Source organism: Rhinolophus ferrumequinum, chromosome X (assembly GCF_004115265.2).
Source record: "Rhinolophus ferrumequinum isolate MPI-CBG mRhiFer1 chromosome X, mRhiFer1_v1.p, whole genome shotgun sequence".
Taxonomy (NCBI): Eukaryota; Metazoa; Chordata; class Mammalia; order Chiroptera; family Rhinolophidae; genus Rhinolophus; species Rhinolophus ferrumequinum.
Genome location: NC_046284.1, coordinates 14768031 through 14785293, shown reverse-complemented (window position 1 = coordinate 14785293; position 17263 = coordinate 14768031).

Sequence of the window (17263 nt, the reverse complement as noted above, 5' to 3'; positions counted from 1 at the left end):
TCATATTGATTTCTTGAGTCTTCTTTCAACCTGAGCCAAATTAGTTTGTATCAGAATCATACTTCTAGAAGTATGTTGAATGAGACTCCAGTTTTGTCCGAGTTTAAGCACTGGTGAATTATTTCTGTTCGTTTTGATCAATTATGGCATGAGTTCTTCAAGCTTGCACTGTTTCTGCTTGCTTTCCTGGAAAGCCTCACAGCTTATTCATTATTATCTATTATTGAAGATTTTTCAGGAAAAGAAAGTTATACGGTATCCCTTATTGATTGGCAAACTTCCATGCTTGACATTCCATTAGAATAAAGCAAAAATCTCTGTAAAAGAAAATGCTTGAAGGCAAAGTAACACTGTGCGCTGCTGGTGGGAATGTAGGTTGGCACAGCCACTATGGAAAAGAGTAGGGAGGTTCCTCACAAAATTAAAAATAAAAATAGAACTGTCATATGATTCAGCAATGCCACGTTTGGGTATATATTCCAAAGGTAACAAAAACAGGATCTCAAAGACGTATCTACATGCCAAGATATGGAAGCAATCTAAGTGTCCATTGATGGATAAATAGATAAAGAAAATACACAAATATAGATATATACTGTTATTTAGCCATGAAAAATAAGGAAATCCTGCCATTTGTGACAACATGGATGGAACTTGAGGGCATTATGCTAAGTGACATAAGTCAGACAGAGAAAGACAAATACTGTATGATCTCTGTTGTATGAGTATGTAGAATCTAAAAAAGCCAAACTCCTAGAAACAGAGAGTAGAGTGGTGGTTACCAGGGCGTGGTTCGTGAGGGAAATTAGGAAATGTTGGTCAAAGGGTACAAACTTCCAGTTATGAGGTGAATAAGTTCTGGGGATCCAATGTACAGAATGGTGAGTACAGTTAACAGTACTGTATTATACACTTGAAAGTTGCTAAGAGAGTAGATCTTAAATAGTTTAATCACAAGAGAAATGAGAATTGTGTGAGGTGAAGATGCTCTTAGCTAACGTCATGGTAATAATTATTTTGCTATATGTAAGTGTATCAAATCAATGCATTGCACACCTTAAACTTGCACAATGTTTCATGTCAATTATATCTCAATAAAGTTGGAAAAAGCGATCCATGTTTTAAGAGATCTCCTTGTTGAGCCTGGAATGGCATCAGCTCTGGAGTCATACAGTCTGATGGTAAGTTTTAGCTCTGCCACCTTTAGATGCCATAATCTGGATCAATTGTTCACTTTTTCTAAAACTCAGGTGTTGTTTTTTTTTTTAACTCTGTATAATGGCGATAACCCTAGTAACTACCTGATAGTATTTTTTTTAACAAAGATTAAATGTATTAGGTTGGTGCAAAAGTAATTGCAATTTTTGCAATTATTTTTAACCTTTTAAACCTCAGTTACTTTTGCACCAACCTAATATCAGTGTAAATGTAAAGTATGAAGCATAGTGCTGGGCACAGAATGAGCTCTTCATAATAATTTCCTTACCCTTTCCCTTACTTATCTATTAATGGTGAGAAGCAGCTGCTCATTTGCCAAAAGATATATAATTTTATAGCTGAAAAGATTCAAAATCTCTTTGGGTAACATGAATGAGTGAGCTATAGGGTTTTTTACCTTTGTCACTATTGATATTTTGTGGCAGATAATTCTTTGTTGTGGGGGGATGGCTTGTGTAATTGAAGGTATTTAGCAGCATTTCTGGTCTGTACTCACAAGATGTAAATAGCACCAACTACTCTCCTTCCCAACTCAGTTGCAACAACCATAAGTGTCTCCAGATGTGGCAAGACATACTCTGGGGAGAGGTGCGAAATTGTCTCCAATTGAGAACTGCTGAGCTAGGGAAACGAGAACATTTTTCTTGGAAGTAGGTAGGGACTTAAACCTCAAAGAGGTGAGCTTGGAAAAGGTCTACCTCAGCCCTTCCCACCCATTTATTGAGCTAGATGTTTCTATGCCTATGTCTCAATGAAGGAATGTCAGAGCAGAAAGCAGGAGACAGAAGAAGGGTTTTCTCCATGTTGGGGGAAAGAAAAAAAGCCAGGGCATAGTCAAAAGATTTCAAAAGATCCTTCATGAGTCAATGTAAAGCTTTTGTGTTCTCAAGACCAGAAAAATTGTCAGCCTAGGGGAAGAGACAAGTCAAGAGTGGTGTAGGGGGTCATGGCTATCCTCCATTTTCTTGGTATAGCTTGTGGAAATGGCAAGACTCCAGAAAAGCAACGCTTTACACACCTCAGGGAGTTTTTTCAGAGCCCCGGAGTGGTGGCATGACTTCATTGTGCCCCAGAAATGGAAAAAAGAGCTCCTTGGAATGATAGAGCCATGAAGATGGGCACTAGGGTTGTCTCTGTTGCAATGGAGAGACATGGTGTTGGCTGCCTCAGAACGTGCCAGAAAACTGATTAGTAAGATACCCTCACACACAAACACATGTATACAAACATAGAAACCTTGACACTAAGCCCTGGGAAAGTGCAGAAATCTCTGACTTGGCTTCTGACACTTTAGCAGAATGATACTTAAGAGGTGAGTTGTTGAAAATACTAAACATTACATTTCTTGTTCCCCTGAGTCTGTGAACTGAGATACAAAATAAGATGTGTAAAACAGAAAGTCTCACATGTGCCAGGGGACTCAGACATAAAAGCACCACTCAGTTACATAGTTCAACCATCACTTAATGACTGCCGACTAGGTATCAGATCCTATGCTAGGTGTAAAAAAAGAAGACAACATCTCAGCCCTCGTAGAACCCACAGTCAAGTGAATAAATAAACAATTAAAATTATGGTGTTAAGATCTTTGATAGGAGAATGTGCTTAGGGTGCTAGAGAGCCCAGAAGAGGGACACCCGAGGGCCATGGAAGAAGGGGATAAGTAAGTGTCCCTGTTCCCTGAGGTGAAGCTTCAACATTGTGCATTGTACCCAACATGCACCAAAGCTTAGCAACAGCCCCTATTTGCTGGAACCTATCCCAGAAGCCAAGCGTTACTGCATTTGAAAACCACTGGAGACCTAGGCTTGTATTTTATACAGATTTGGCACTTTGAATTTTGTGTGTCCGGGCCAGCATTTTAACTGCATTAGCACTACTGCATTTAACTACTGCATTAGTAGTTCAAGGCTAAGTTTCTGGTTTCTGGTTGGTTTCTTTGTGCAGATGAGTAACAAACCTTTTTTTGGGAAGCATCGATTTTGACAGGTCCACACAGATCCCCAGCTTCCTGCATGTGTATGACAGCCCCCTGCAGCTCCGTGGGCCTGGTGTTCGATATTTCACTGTTTCTCATACAGCTGACAAGTCTGGTGGGGGCACGATGTTAGTCACGAGGGATGAAGCCAGCCACAGTGACTGTCTGGCAGGAATAGCTCACAGAAAATGAGGTGATTATAAGTCTCTTTGTAGGTTGCACGGTCTTCACTGTACTGAGTCCTGACAGCTCTCTTTTCTTGTTTAAAACAGCCATTTGAAAACCCTTATGTTGTTAGGCTAATTAGACCTCCTCTTTGGGAAGAATGTATAATGAGTACTGGGGATATGTAGCTAGATTTCTTTATTCATCTGGCAAGACCATATGTGCTCCCCGACCCTTGACAATTAGTAATAGGTTAATCATTCTTAGAGTAATAGGGCAGCGATGTATATTACTCCTTTCCTGACTCCTTTAGAGTCTAGTGACATGCTGTCTGTGTATTGTTTAAGGCTACTTAGCTTGCTGATTTCACCACAGACTTGTGGTGATATTGATGGAGAAATGGTCTGATGCTTAACGGTGTGAAACAGTGTTTTCGGATCTGTGGGCCTTGGAGGGTAGCCATGCTCAGGGCTTGACTGAATCATTGGATAATGTTATTATAGATGGAAATTAAGCCACAGTGCTTATATATTGCGGAGTAGATCTGATGTGACTTCCTCAATTCCGTATGACTCTTAAGCTCATATTTTGTAAATGTTTTTTTTTATTAAAATGTCCATTTTGAAGAGAATTTAATGAATCTTTTCTATAATGACACGGTAGGAGTTAAGTGTTTTTCGTCTCCTGTGAAATTGACTAAGCACATCCATTATCCAAGAAAAACAAGAATTTATTCATTATATATTCTATACATTTTAGTTGGTAAATATGAATTGTTTATGTGCACTTCTAATACAGCAAATTTTGTACTACCTTTTTAATGTCCTTAGAACTATCTCTCCTAGAGAATTAATGACTGCCTTTGACTCAGTGGTTCTCACTGGGGAAGATTTTGCCATCTCCAAGACATTTCGCAATGTCTGGAGACATTATTGGTAGTCATGACAGCAGCAAGACGGATGCTGCTGGTTTCTAATGCCTAGAGGCCAGGAGTATTGCTAACCATCCTGTAATACAAAGGACAGCCTCCCCACGACAAAGAATCATCCTGCCCCAAATGTCAATAATACCAAAATTGAGAGATGCTGATTTAACCTAATGTGCTCAGAACTATAAATATGATTTCACTTTCTCAAAAATTTGATGCCTGTATTCATCTAATCAGAATTTGCATTGTGAAGATTCCTACCAAAGCATTTGTATGGGGACACATAGTCCACAAATGTTAAATGATTGGCAGGGAGTTTGAGAGATTGAGGTGAAGTTGGCCAAAACCCCACTGATGTTTAATAGCCAGGAACTACCCTACCTGGAAAGTATTCATTCATAATGTCATAAACCACCACAGGAAAATTTTGTTTAACCTCTGAGAAAATTAATAGCTAAGGCATAGTCTTTTCTAATTAACTTTTAGTTTGCGATCCAACAAATGAGAAGCCAAATGGAGAGTGACCATCATGTCATAATGTCTTATTTAATTTTTAAGAAAATTTTTTCATAAAACTATCACCATAAAAATGATGTAAAAGGGAAAAAGTTACATGTAGCAGAAGATTTCATTTTTTTTTTCTGTCAAAAGAATATGAGATTGGAAAAATGTAAAATTACATGTTACTTGTAATTTGTTCTATGTAGCAAATTCAGTTTAGACTTCTTAAGAACTCTTCCTAAATTTGGCATCTCTATTTTAAGAAGAATTTCACGGAAATAATATTTTCTTGTGTCTCCAAATGGGGAGCGTGCCTCTCCTCACTGAATTACCATATTGAAGTGGTATGTTCAGCACTTTTTTTCCCTCCACCCATCCTGGCTGCAAGTCAACCTAATATATGAGCAGGGGTCATCCTGCAAAATGAGTCAGTGGGCAGTCACTCCCATTTAGTGTGCTTGTCACATTAAAAACAATACAAGAACAGAAATAAAATAAAAATACTCCGCACATTTTTAATGAGTAAACCATTCTCTCGGGGCTTGACAATGGACTTTACTGGTTATTTTCCTTCTGTATTTTCAACATCTGCCTTTCTACTGGCTATTTAACTAGGTTTATAAACAAGTTCCATATTAAATAAAAAGTTTTAAGGGAAGAAGCATGAGCAACCATAAACATCTTTTGACTCTGCCTTCCCTTCTAGCTTCTTACCATCTTTCTCCTCCCTTTTACAGTTAAGCTTAGAGGGTGAAGCTTTCTGTTTTTGTTTTGACTTACTTGCCAGTCACTTTCTTTTATTAAAGCTTTCTTAAGGCATAATTGATATACAAAGAGCTGCACATACTTAAAGTGTACAATTTGATTGGTTTAGACATATGCATGCGCTCATGATACCGTCGGCACAATAAAGGCAATAAACCTATCCATTACCTCCATAAGTTTCCTTAGTTCCCTTGCTTTTCTTTGTTTGTTTGTAGTAAGAACATTTAACATGAGATCTACCCTCTTAACAAAATTTTAAGTACAAAATCCTGTATTGTTAAGTGTGATCACTATGTCGTAGGGCAGAGTTTTAGAATTTATTAATCTAGCATAATCATGAGTAAAACTTCGCACCCATTGAACCACAAGTCCCCTACTGCTTCCTGACTTCTAACCTTACCACCCACCTGAAACTGCACTTTGAAAAATCACTAAGGACCTCCTAATTATCAAATCCAAAGTTCCCTTTGACGTCTTTCAGCTCTCAAAACAAATGATATCTTCTTAAAGAGACCTTTCCTGAACCCCTGAGTTAAATCTCAAGAAATCCTCAATTTATTTTCTTCATAGCCCTTAGTACCTTAAGTCATTTTTATGTCTTTGTTTACATATTCATTTCCTTTTTCCCCCCATTAGAATGTAAGTTCCTTGCGGGAAAGGACTTAGCTACAATATACTCAGCCCCTAAACTGTGCATGGCACATAGTAAGCATTCAATAAATATCCATTCACTGACTGGGACCCTCTGGTTTTCCTCTTAGGTGACCTCTCTGGAACATTTGCTACTGATGTGCATTCTTTCCTTGATGCTCCCTTCCTGGCTTAGCACCATTCCTTTTCACCCACCTTTGCTAACCTTCCAATAGAATGTTATCTCTTTGAGGGCAAGAACGGCTATTAATACATTTCCTGCCACATGAAGGTCCAGAGAAACAGTTACAAGAGGTCCTTATAGTTGCATTGTAGTATGAAAGATCTTAGCGGAACCTTGTCTTTAAGGTGGCTGAAAACTATTGAAGCAAAAGGAAGTATTGTTTTTTTTGGCTGGTAACAAACATAAAATGTGCCTAGTGTGATAATTAGGTATTGAATAGAAACATGAAATTATGTGGATATGTGTATTGTGTAGTACTCAAGACTCTAGTTGTATTTTGGTGCTCGGTCTGCTATTCTAACAGAAACACAGGGATCTCAAAATGGGTCAAGAATGGGTAACCATGCAAATGTCCATATACAGAGGAACAGTTCATCTATGGTACAATAACTTGATTAAATATTATGCAGCTATTAAAATTATAAATTTTAATTACAAAGATAAGAAACTTGGAATGTTTGTTAGAATTGAACAAGGCATCGCACAAAATTGTGCATACTGATAAAAGTGTACTGGCATCTTAAGATGACTAAGCATAGAACTACTAGGAGGTCTATGGGCGGAGCTGGGCTCCCTGTTACTCTCTAGTCCTGACTTCCTGTTAAAACTTTATTATTCAAACTTCCAGGAGAAGGATTTATTTATATAGGGGGCCATCTTGGGAAGAGGTCACTTTTTGCACAAGGGCGGCCGGAGGTGTGTGTCCTTACACGGCTGTGGTGGTTTTATTTCTTTTTCTTTCCCAAATGAACCCTCTTTTGGTGGATTATCTCGAGAATTATTTCGTCCAGTCAACAGTACCATGTGAGTAGAGATTTATAAAATATGTATAAAAATGAAAACTAGGAAAGGATCAACAGAGATTGTAATAATAGTTAGGTCATTTTATGGGACTGTGGACACTTTGTTCGTACTTTTCCAAACACCCTGTAGCACTCTAACATTTATATATTTTAAAAACAGCAGCCCAAACTTGAAAATATTAAACAATCTATACCCTGGTTGGATGCACTTGTCAGAAGAGTTTGGCAGTTGTGTCACCTTTTTTTCAAGGAGGAAATACATTCCCTGTTACTCATGGCCTTTGAGAATCCATCCGTGTTTAATGTATTCCACATCTAGATTCTCCTTTCAAGGTATCATGCCCTGCAAATATAAATAAAGACTTAAATTACTCCCATGAAAGTGACTTCTTCCAGTTCTCACCATGAATCACGGGTAGATCTGAAAATGAAAGCCCTCACTTTACACTCTTAGACTTCATAAACATCCCTAAAACACGTCTTCTATTCTAGAGTGCTAGATATATAATGAAGTGTTCTAAATTTATTAGACTAAAGGTCTTAAATTTTCCATGTGATTGCTATTGCTCTAGGTGGCAACAAAAGCCATCTGACTTCATTTGTAAAAGCCAGATTGGTTTGACACATGCATTGTGGAGTTTATTAAATTATTGCCTCTTCTCTCTCATTTATAATTTTGAAAGTAAATCCATGTTCATGCATGAAATTTATTGCACCTGCGATTGTAGAGGCATAGAAAAATGCAGCAATTGATTCATAAATAGCTTTTATCATATAAATGAATGATGACAAGTGTCTAGTTCACAAGGTGGTTAGAGTGACAGAAAACACAAGTTTCAGCTTTATACATATGACAGTTTTTAAAGGCTATGTGATTAGAGGAATATGGTTGGAAGGGTGATCTGATTCTTTTGTATTAATTCACTGCCCCAGCATGTAGTCTGCCACTCAGCAGGGGTCAGACTGTGAACCTGGGATGTATAAGGTGTTAGGCAGGAATACATTTTTCAGCTCTCCACACAGGTATGACTTGCCATCAGCTAATTCAGACAACGCAAATACCTACTTATTAGTGGCTGGATACATATTTTTTGCATTGTTTCATACTTGAACAAGTTTATTCCATCTATACTGTCCAATTATTTCAAGACAAAGAAAAAGCTCACCTTCCCTGAAGAATACCTGCGAGGCTTAGAACCCAGAAATGCCAGATAACAACATAGGACAAGAGGGTGATACTGGAATAAAACTAGGATAATTAATTCAAAGTATAGGGAAAAGAAAACTCGCCTCGACCGCATCTCACCCCATGCACAGAATGCTCCTTAAACAGTCATATATCTCCAGAGGAAAAATTAGAAGTTCTCTCAAAACATTGAATGGCTCAACAGCAAAAACTTGAATACCGTGTTTCCCCAAAAATAAGACCTAGCCAGACAATCAGCTCTAATGCTCTTTTGGAGCAAAAATTAATGTAAGACCCAGTCCGATTTTACTATAAAGTAAATAAGACCCAGTCTTATTTTACTATATTATATTATATTATATATATTATATATTATAATATATATTATATTTTATTATAATTTATATATTGTATATATAAATTTATATATATATATTTATATAATATAATATAGTGTAATGTAATGTAATGTAATGTAATACCCGGTCTTATTTTACTATAATATAAGACTGGGTCTTTAATGTAATATAATATAATACCAGATCTTATATTAAGTTTTGCTCCAAAAGCGGCATTAGAGCTGATTGTCCAGCTAGCTCTTACTTTGGGGGAAACATGGAAGCATTTATAAGGTTCCCAGCATGCTCTTGCCCAAACAGTCAGACTCAAATCCCAATGGTTAATAAATGTTACATACAAGGAGTTCCTCCAGGAGCTTTGTATTATTGTTGCCGGTTTGTTTTCATTATAAATATACATACAAAAGAGTATATATAAATTATAAGTACGATTTAAACAAACCTGCATCTTAAGAACTCTTAAGAAATAGATCACTGGTACATTTTTAAGCCTTCTGTGTTGTCCCTAATCACACCCCCTTGTCCAGTGGTTATCACCATTTTGAACTTTGTGGTACTCACTCCCTTGCTTTACTCTCTGGTATGTACAGTGTTAGAATTTTGCAACAATATATTTTTTAGCTGTTCCTGATTTTAAACATTGTACATATCGTCATACCATATGTATTATTCTATTTTCCAACCAAAATAATTTTTTTTGAAATGTGTATTCATACAACTGTAGTTCATTCATTTTTATTGCTGTATAATATTCAATTGTATAACAAAAGTTATTTATCAGTATTCTTTCAGAGGGTATTTAGGTTATTTGGTGGCAAATTCTCTTTGTGTAAATATGTCATCAGTTCACCCTCATTCTTGAAAAATATATAAACTTAGTATATGATTCTAGGTTGACAGGTTCACTGCCTTCTTGTTCCTTTTGCTGATGTTTAAAAGTCAGGCCTTAGCTCAATTGCAATAGGTGAGTTGTTTTTCCCCCTCTGGATGTTTTTAAGATCTTCTGTGTATTTCCTCTTTCACTATGATGTGTCTCAGTGTGAATTTCTTTTCTTAAGTTATTTATTTTTTTCAGTCACACTTGACAGTCAATATTATTTTGTATTAGTTTCAGGTGTACAGCCTAGTGGCTAGATATTTATATAATTTACAAAGTGATCTCCCCAATTAGTCTAGTACCCACCCGGCACTATACATTGTTATTACAATATCATTGACTCTATATATTCCCTATGCTGTACTTCACATCCCTGTGACTATTTTGCAACTACCAATTTGTACTTCTTAATCCCTTCAACTTTTTCACCCAGCTCTCAAACCCTCCTTTCATCTGGCCACCATCAGTTTGTTCTCTGTCTCTCTGAGTCTGTTTCTGTTTTGTTTGTTTTTTATTTTGTTCTTTACATTCCACATATAAGTGAGATCATATGGTATTTGTCTTTCTCTGTCTGACTTATTTCACTTAGCATAATATCCTCCAGGTCCATCTATGTTGTCGCAAATGGTAAGATTTCATTCTTTTTTATGCCCAAGTAATATTCCATTATATATACTCGTATGTACCACTTTTTCTTTATCCATTCATCTATTGAGGGGCACTTGGGTTGCTTCCATATCTTAGCGACTGTAAATAGTGCTGCAGTGAACATGGGGGCACATATATCTTTTCAAATTAGTGTTTTGGATTTTTTCAGATAAATACCCAAAAGTGGAATTGCTGGGTCATAAGGTAGTTCTATTTTTAATTTCTTAAGGAAACTCCAAATATTTTCCATAGTGCAGCCAATTTGCAATCCCAAAAACAGTGCACAAGAGTTCCCTTTTCTCCGCATTCTTTTTTTTTTTTTAAGATTTTTATTGGGAAAGGGTAACAGTGTGTACTTCCAGGAGATTATTGGGGAACAGTGTGTTCTTCCCAGGACCCATAAGCTCCAAGTCAAGTCGCTGTCCCTCAATCTTAGCTGTGGAGAGCTCAGCTCAGCCCCAAGTTCGGTCACCATTCTTTTTTCAATCTAGTTGTGGGGGGCGCAGCCCTCCATTCCATGCTGAGTCAACTGGCAATCTTGTTGTTTAGAGCATGCGCTCTAACCAACTGAGCCATCTGGCCGCCCACCAGCAGCTCAGCAGCAACTCAGCTTGAGTCATTGTCTTAAATCTAGTTGTGGAGGATGCAGCTCACAGTGGCCCATGTGGGGATCGAACTGGTAACCTTGTTGTTAAGAGTGCCACACTCTAACCAACTGAGCCATCCGGCCTTCCCTCTCTGTATTCTTGCCAATACTTGTTGTTTATTGATTTATTGATGATAGCCATTCGGGCAGGTGTGAGATGGCATCTCATTGTGCTTTTAATTTGCATTTCTCTGATAATTAGTAACGTTGAGAATCTTTTCATATGTCTGTTGGTCATCTGTATGTCCTCTTTGGAGAAATGTCTCTTCAGATCCTCTGCCCATTTTTTAATTGGATTGTTTGTTATTTTGGTGTTGGATTCTTTGAGTTCTTTATAAATTTTTAATATTAACCCCTTATCAGATGTATCATTGGCAAATATCTTCTCCCATTCAACAGACTGTCTTTTTGTTCTGTTGATGATTTCTTTTGCTGTGCAAAAACATTTTAGTTTGATGTAGACCCCTTTGATTATTTTTTTCATTCGTTTCACTTGCCTGAGGAGGTATATTAGAAAAAATATTAATAAGCGCCATGTCAGAGGGTTTACTTTTTATGTTTTCTTCTAGGAGTTTTACGGTTTTGGGTCTTACATGTAAATCTTTAATCCACTTTGAGTTTATTCTTATATATGGTGTAAAAAGTTGGTCCAGTTTTATTTATTTATTTATTTTGCATGTGTCTGTCCAGTTTCCCAACATTATTTATGGAATAGACTATTTTTACCCCACTGTATATTTTTGCCTCCTTTGTCATAGATTAAATGACCAGGCCGGCCCGGTGGCTCAGGCGGTTAGAGCTCCATGCTCCTAACTCCGAAGGCTGCTGGTTCGGTTCCCACAGGGGCCAGTGGGCTCTCAACCACAAGGTTGCCAGTTCAATTCCTCGAGTCCCGCAAGGGATGGTGGGCAGCGCCCCCTGCAACTAAGATTGAACACGGCACCTTGAGCTGAGCTGCCGCTGAGCTCCCGGATGGCTCAGTTGGGTGGAGTGAGTCCTCTCAACCACAAGGTTGCCGGTTCAACTCCTGCAAGGGATGGTGGGCTGTGCCCCCTGCAACTAGCAACGGCAACTGGACCTGGAGCTGAGCTGCGCCCTCCACAACTAAGACTGAAAGGACAACAACTTGAAGCTGAACGGCACCCTCCACAACTAAGATTGAAAGGACAACAACTTGATTTGGAAAACAGGCCTGGAAGTACACACTGTTCCCCAGTAAAGTCCTGTTCCCCTTCCCCAATAAAATCTTAAAAAAAAGAAAAAAAAGATGACCATATAGGCATAGGTTTATTTTGGGTCTCTCTCTTCTGTTTCATTGATTTATGTGTCTGTTTTATGCCAGTTCCATGCTGTTTTGATTACTATAGACTTGCAGTGTAGTTTGATATCAGGTAGGGTGATACCTCCAGTTTTGTTCTTTTGTCTCAAGATTGCTGTGGCTATTCAGGGTCTTTTGTGGTTCCATATAAATTTTAGGATTATTTGTTCGTGAAAAATGCCATTGGTATTTTGATAGGAATTGCATTGAAACAGTAGATTGCTTTGGGTAGTATGGACATTTTAACAATGTTAATTCTACCTATGAGCATGAGATATGCTTCCACTTACTTATACCTTCAATTTCTTTCTTCAGCATCTTACAGTTTTCTGACTACAGGTGGTTTTACCACCTTGATTAAACTTTTTGCTAGGTATTTTTTTGGATGCAATTGTAAATGGTATTTTTAAAAAATTCTCTTCTGACTGTTCATTATTGGTGTATAAAAATGCAACTGATTTCTAAATAATAATTTTTTATCCTGCTAATTTACTGAATTCAGTTATCAGTTTTAATAGTTTTTAGTGGATTCTTTAGGGTTCTCTGTATGTAGTATCATGTCATCTGCAAATAATGACAGTTTTACTTCTTCCTTTCCTATTTGGATGCCTTTTATTGCTTCTTCTTGTCTTGACTGCTGTGGCTAGGACTTCCAATACTGTGTTGAATAAAAGTGGTGAAAATGGGCATTCTTGTTTTCTTCCTGATCTTAAGGAGGACAATTAGTGTTTCGCCACTGAGTGTGAAATTAGCTGTGGGTTTGTCATATATGGTGTTTATTATGTTGAGGTATGTTCCCTGTATTCCTCCTTTGCCGAGAGTTTTTATCATAAATGGATGCTGGATTTTGTATCACACATTTTCAGCATCTATTGATATGATCATATGATTTTTATCTTTTATTTTCTTTATGTGGTATATCATATTAATTGATTGGCAGATGTTGAACCAACCTTGCATCCCAGGAATAAATCCCACTGATCATGGTGTATGATCTTTTTAATGTATTGCCGAATTCAATTTGCTAATATTTGGTTGAGTATTTTTGCATCTATGTTCATAAGGGATATTGGTGTATAATTTTCTTTTTCTTTTCTAATGTTCTTGTCTGGTTTTGGAATCGTGGTAATGCTGGCCTCATTAAATGAGCTTGGGAGCTTTCCCACCTCTTGAATATTTTGGAATAGTTTGAGAAGGATAAGTGTTAATTCTTCTTCAAATGTTTGGTAAAATTCACCTGTGACGCTATCTGGTCCAGGACTTTTGTTTGTTGGAAATTATTAGATTACTGCTTTAATTTTGTTAGTAATCAGTCTAGATTTTCATTTCTTCTTGAGTCAGTATTGAAGGTTGTATTTTTCTAGGAATTTATCCATATTTTTCACATTGCCCAATTTGTTGGCATATAATTGTTTTTAGTATTTTCTTATAATCCTTTGTATTTCTGTGGTGTCAGTAGTCACTTCTCTTTTATTTCTGATTTTATTTATTAGGGTCCACTGTCTTTTTTTTGATGAGTTTGGTTAAAGGTTTATTGATTTTGTTTATCTTTTCAAAGATCCAGTTCTTGGTTTCATTGTTTTTTTAGACTCCATTTCGTTTATTTCCACTCTGATCTTTTTTATTTCCTTCCTTCTACTCACTTTGGGCTTTGTTTGCTTTTTTTTTTTTCTAGTTCCTTTAAGTATTAAGTTGTTTATTTGAGATTTTTCCTGTTTCTTAAGGCAGGCCTATATTGCTATGAATTTCCCACTTAGAACTGCTTTTGCTGTGTCTAATAGACTTTTGGTCATTGTGTTTTCATTTTAATTTCTCTCAAGGTATCTTCTGATTTCTTCCTTAACCGTATTGTTGACCCATTTATTATTTAGTAGTATATTAATTAGCCTCCATATGTTTGTCTTCTTCTCACTTTTTTTTCTTGTAATTGTTTTCTAGTTTCATACAATTGTGGTCAGAGAAAACACTTGATATAATTTCAAGCTTCTTAAATTTATTGAGACTTCTTTTGTGGCCTAACACGTGGTCTATCTTGGAAAATACTCCAGGTACACTTGAACAGAATGTATATTCTGCTGCTTTGGGGTGAAATGCTCTAAAAATATCAACTAAATCCATGGGGTTTAGTGTATCATTTAAGTCCACTGTTTCCTTGTTGGTTTTCTGGTCTGGAAGGTCTGTCCATTGGTGTCAATGGATGTTCAAGTCCCCTACTATGGTTGTATTACTGTCAACCAGTCAATATTTGCTTTATATATTTAGGAGCTCCTATGTTGGGTGCATAAACGTTTACAAGGTTTACGTCCTTCTGTTGGATTGATCCCTTTATCATTATGTAATGTCCCTCTTTGTCTCCTATCATAGCCTTTGTTTTAAAGTCTATTTTGTCTGACATAAGTATTGCTACCCCACCTTTTTTTCATTTGCATTTGCATGAAATACCATTTTCCATCCCTTGCCTTTCAGTGTTTGCGTGTCTTTTGATCTGAAGTATGGTTCTTGTAGACAGCATATGTATGGGTTTTGTTTTCGTACCCATTCAGCTACCCTATGTCTTTTGATAGGAGCATTTGCTAAATTTACATTTAAAGTTATTATTGATAGGTATATAGTTATTGCCATTTTATTATTCATCGTTATGTTCTTTCTTATTCCCCCTTCTTCTTAAAGACATCCCTTTAACATTTCTTGTAATAGTGGTTTGGTGCTGATAAACTCCTTTAGCTTTTTCTTGTCTGGGAAGTTCTTTATCACTCCTTCAATTTTAAATAATGTCCTTGTTGGGTAGAGCAGTCTTGATTTTAGGTCCTTGCTTTTCATCACTTTGAATATTTTGTGCCACTTCCTTCTGACCTGCAAAGTTTCTGCTGAGAAATCAGCTGGCAATCTTATAGGAACTCTTTTGTAAGTAACCACTTGCCTTTCTCTTGCTGCTTTTAGGATTCTCTCTTTGTCTTTAACCTTTGGCATTTTAATTATGGTGTATCTTGGTGTGGGCCTCTTTGTATTCATTTTGCTTGGGACTCTCTGAGCTTTGTGTACTTGTATGTCTATTTTCTTCACCATGTAAAGGAAGTTTTCTGTCATTATTCTTTCAAATCGTTTCTTGATGTTTTGCTCTCTCTCTTCTCCTTCTGGTATTTTTATGACATGAATTTTTTACGTTTGATGTTGTCTCAGAGGTCCCCTAAATTATCTTCATTTTTTTAAAATATTTTTTTTTTGTTCCAGTTGGGTGTTTTCTGCTGTCTTGATCCTCTGCTTCATACTCTGCTGGTGATTCCTTCTGTGCATTCGTCATTTCAGTTATTATATTTTTATTTTGGGCTGTTTCTTTTTATGGTTTCTGTTTCCTTCTTTATGCTTACTATCTCTTTATTGAATTTCTCACTAACTTGTTTGAGAATCCTTATAACCAGTGTTTTGAACTCATATCTGTGTTGCTTGCTTCCAGTTTATTTAGTTCTTTTTCTGGAGTTTTCTCCTGTTCTTTCATTTAGGAAGTATTTCTTAGTTTCCACATTTTGGCTACTTCTCTGTGTTTGTTTCTATGTATTTGGTAGATCTGCTATGTCTCCCAGTCTTGACCAGTTGACCTTATATAATAGGTGTCTTGTGAGGCACAGTGGCACAGTTTCCCTGTTCACCTGTGCTAGGTGCTCCAAGAGTGTCCTTTGTGTGGGTTTTGTGTGCCCTCCTGTTATAGTTGAGCCTTAAGTACTATTGGCACATCAGTGTCTGGGATTGACCCTCAGGTTTGTCCACATCCACAGATTATCATTTGCTGTTGGGGGTTACCCCATGGAGTGGGATTCACCCCAGGAGGATCTGGTGCTTGCTGAGACCGCCCTTTGGGTGTGCTTCTTATCAGGCAAATTGGTTGGTGCTTTGCTGTGGTTTGAATCCAACCTCCAGGTATGTTTGCTCTGGGGCCTCTTGGGAGGGGCTCCAGTGCAGGCCAGATTATCCAGTGCCTGTCACCAGCCAGGGACAACCTGGTAGGAGCTACAAAGTGATCTGTAGTTGGTTGCTACATGTGCTGGACTTGGAGGCATTTGGAAGAGGCCGTGCTGTGAACTGAGGATAACTGCCACCAGTACTGGGCCTGGGGTAGCTTTGCAAAAAACAGAGGGTACCCCAAGGCCTGCTGCTGCCTGCTGGCTCCTGTAAGGCTCAACTGCTGATAGAGCCTCTGTGGTACACAAGTTGGGGGAGGTGGGGTCTGAGGGAGTCACTAGGGTCAGATGAGTGTTGTTCACCAGGTTAATGTAGATTCTGGTTTTGTGCCAGTGCTGAGCCTGGAGTTACTCAGCGAAAGTCTCAGAGCACACCAAGGCCAGCCGCTGCCTGCCTGGGGCCTGCAGATCCCCGAGAGTTGTCCAAGAAAAAGTACAGCATGTGTGGGGCTGGCTGCTGGACATGAAAGTGCCTCCAGCATTGTGCAAGTTGGGTGGGGCAGGGTCCCAGGGTGTCACCAGGGTAGAGGGAACAGAGTTCACCAGGCCAATGTAGATATAGGTTTGGCTGCATGGGGGGGTGGGCTCAACACAGGAAAGAGGCGTCCACTGTTTTTCCTGTGTTGAGCCAGTTGCACAGGAGGAGGATTCTACACAGGGAAAATGGCTACTATACCTCCAGTCTTCGCCCTGATGCCACACAACTAAGACTCTCCCTGTATATCTCTGATGCCTACTGAGTTTCTGTCCCTCCACCAGTGCCCAGGGTGAGTGCCTATCAGTGAGTGAGTCTGTGCTCGCATCCTTTAAGAGGACATTTGGTTTCCTGCAGTTTTCCATCTCACCCGGACAGTTGGAATCTCCACTGTTTTCACAGCCAGCTGTTGTGGGGGCTTTTCTTTTCAGCACTGGTACTTCAGACTGGCAAGTCCAATGTGGGGTTGGGGGTCCTTCCTTCCTCTAGGGGGAGGACCTCCACAGCCGAGATGTCTTTCCTGAATCTCAACCACCACAGTGGCCACACGCAGGTTTGAGACTGCC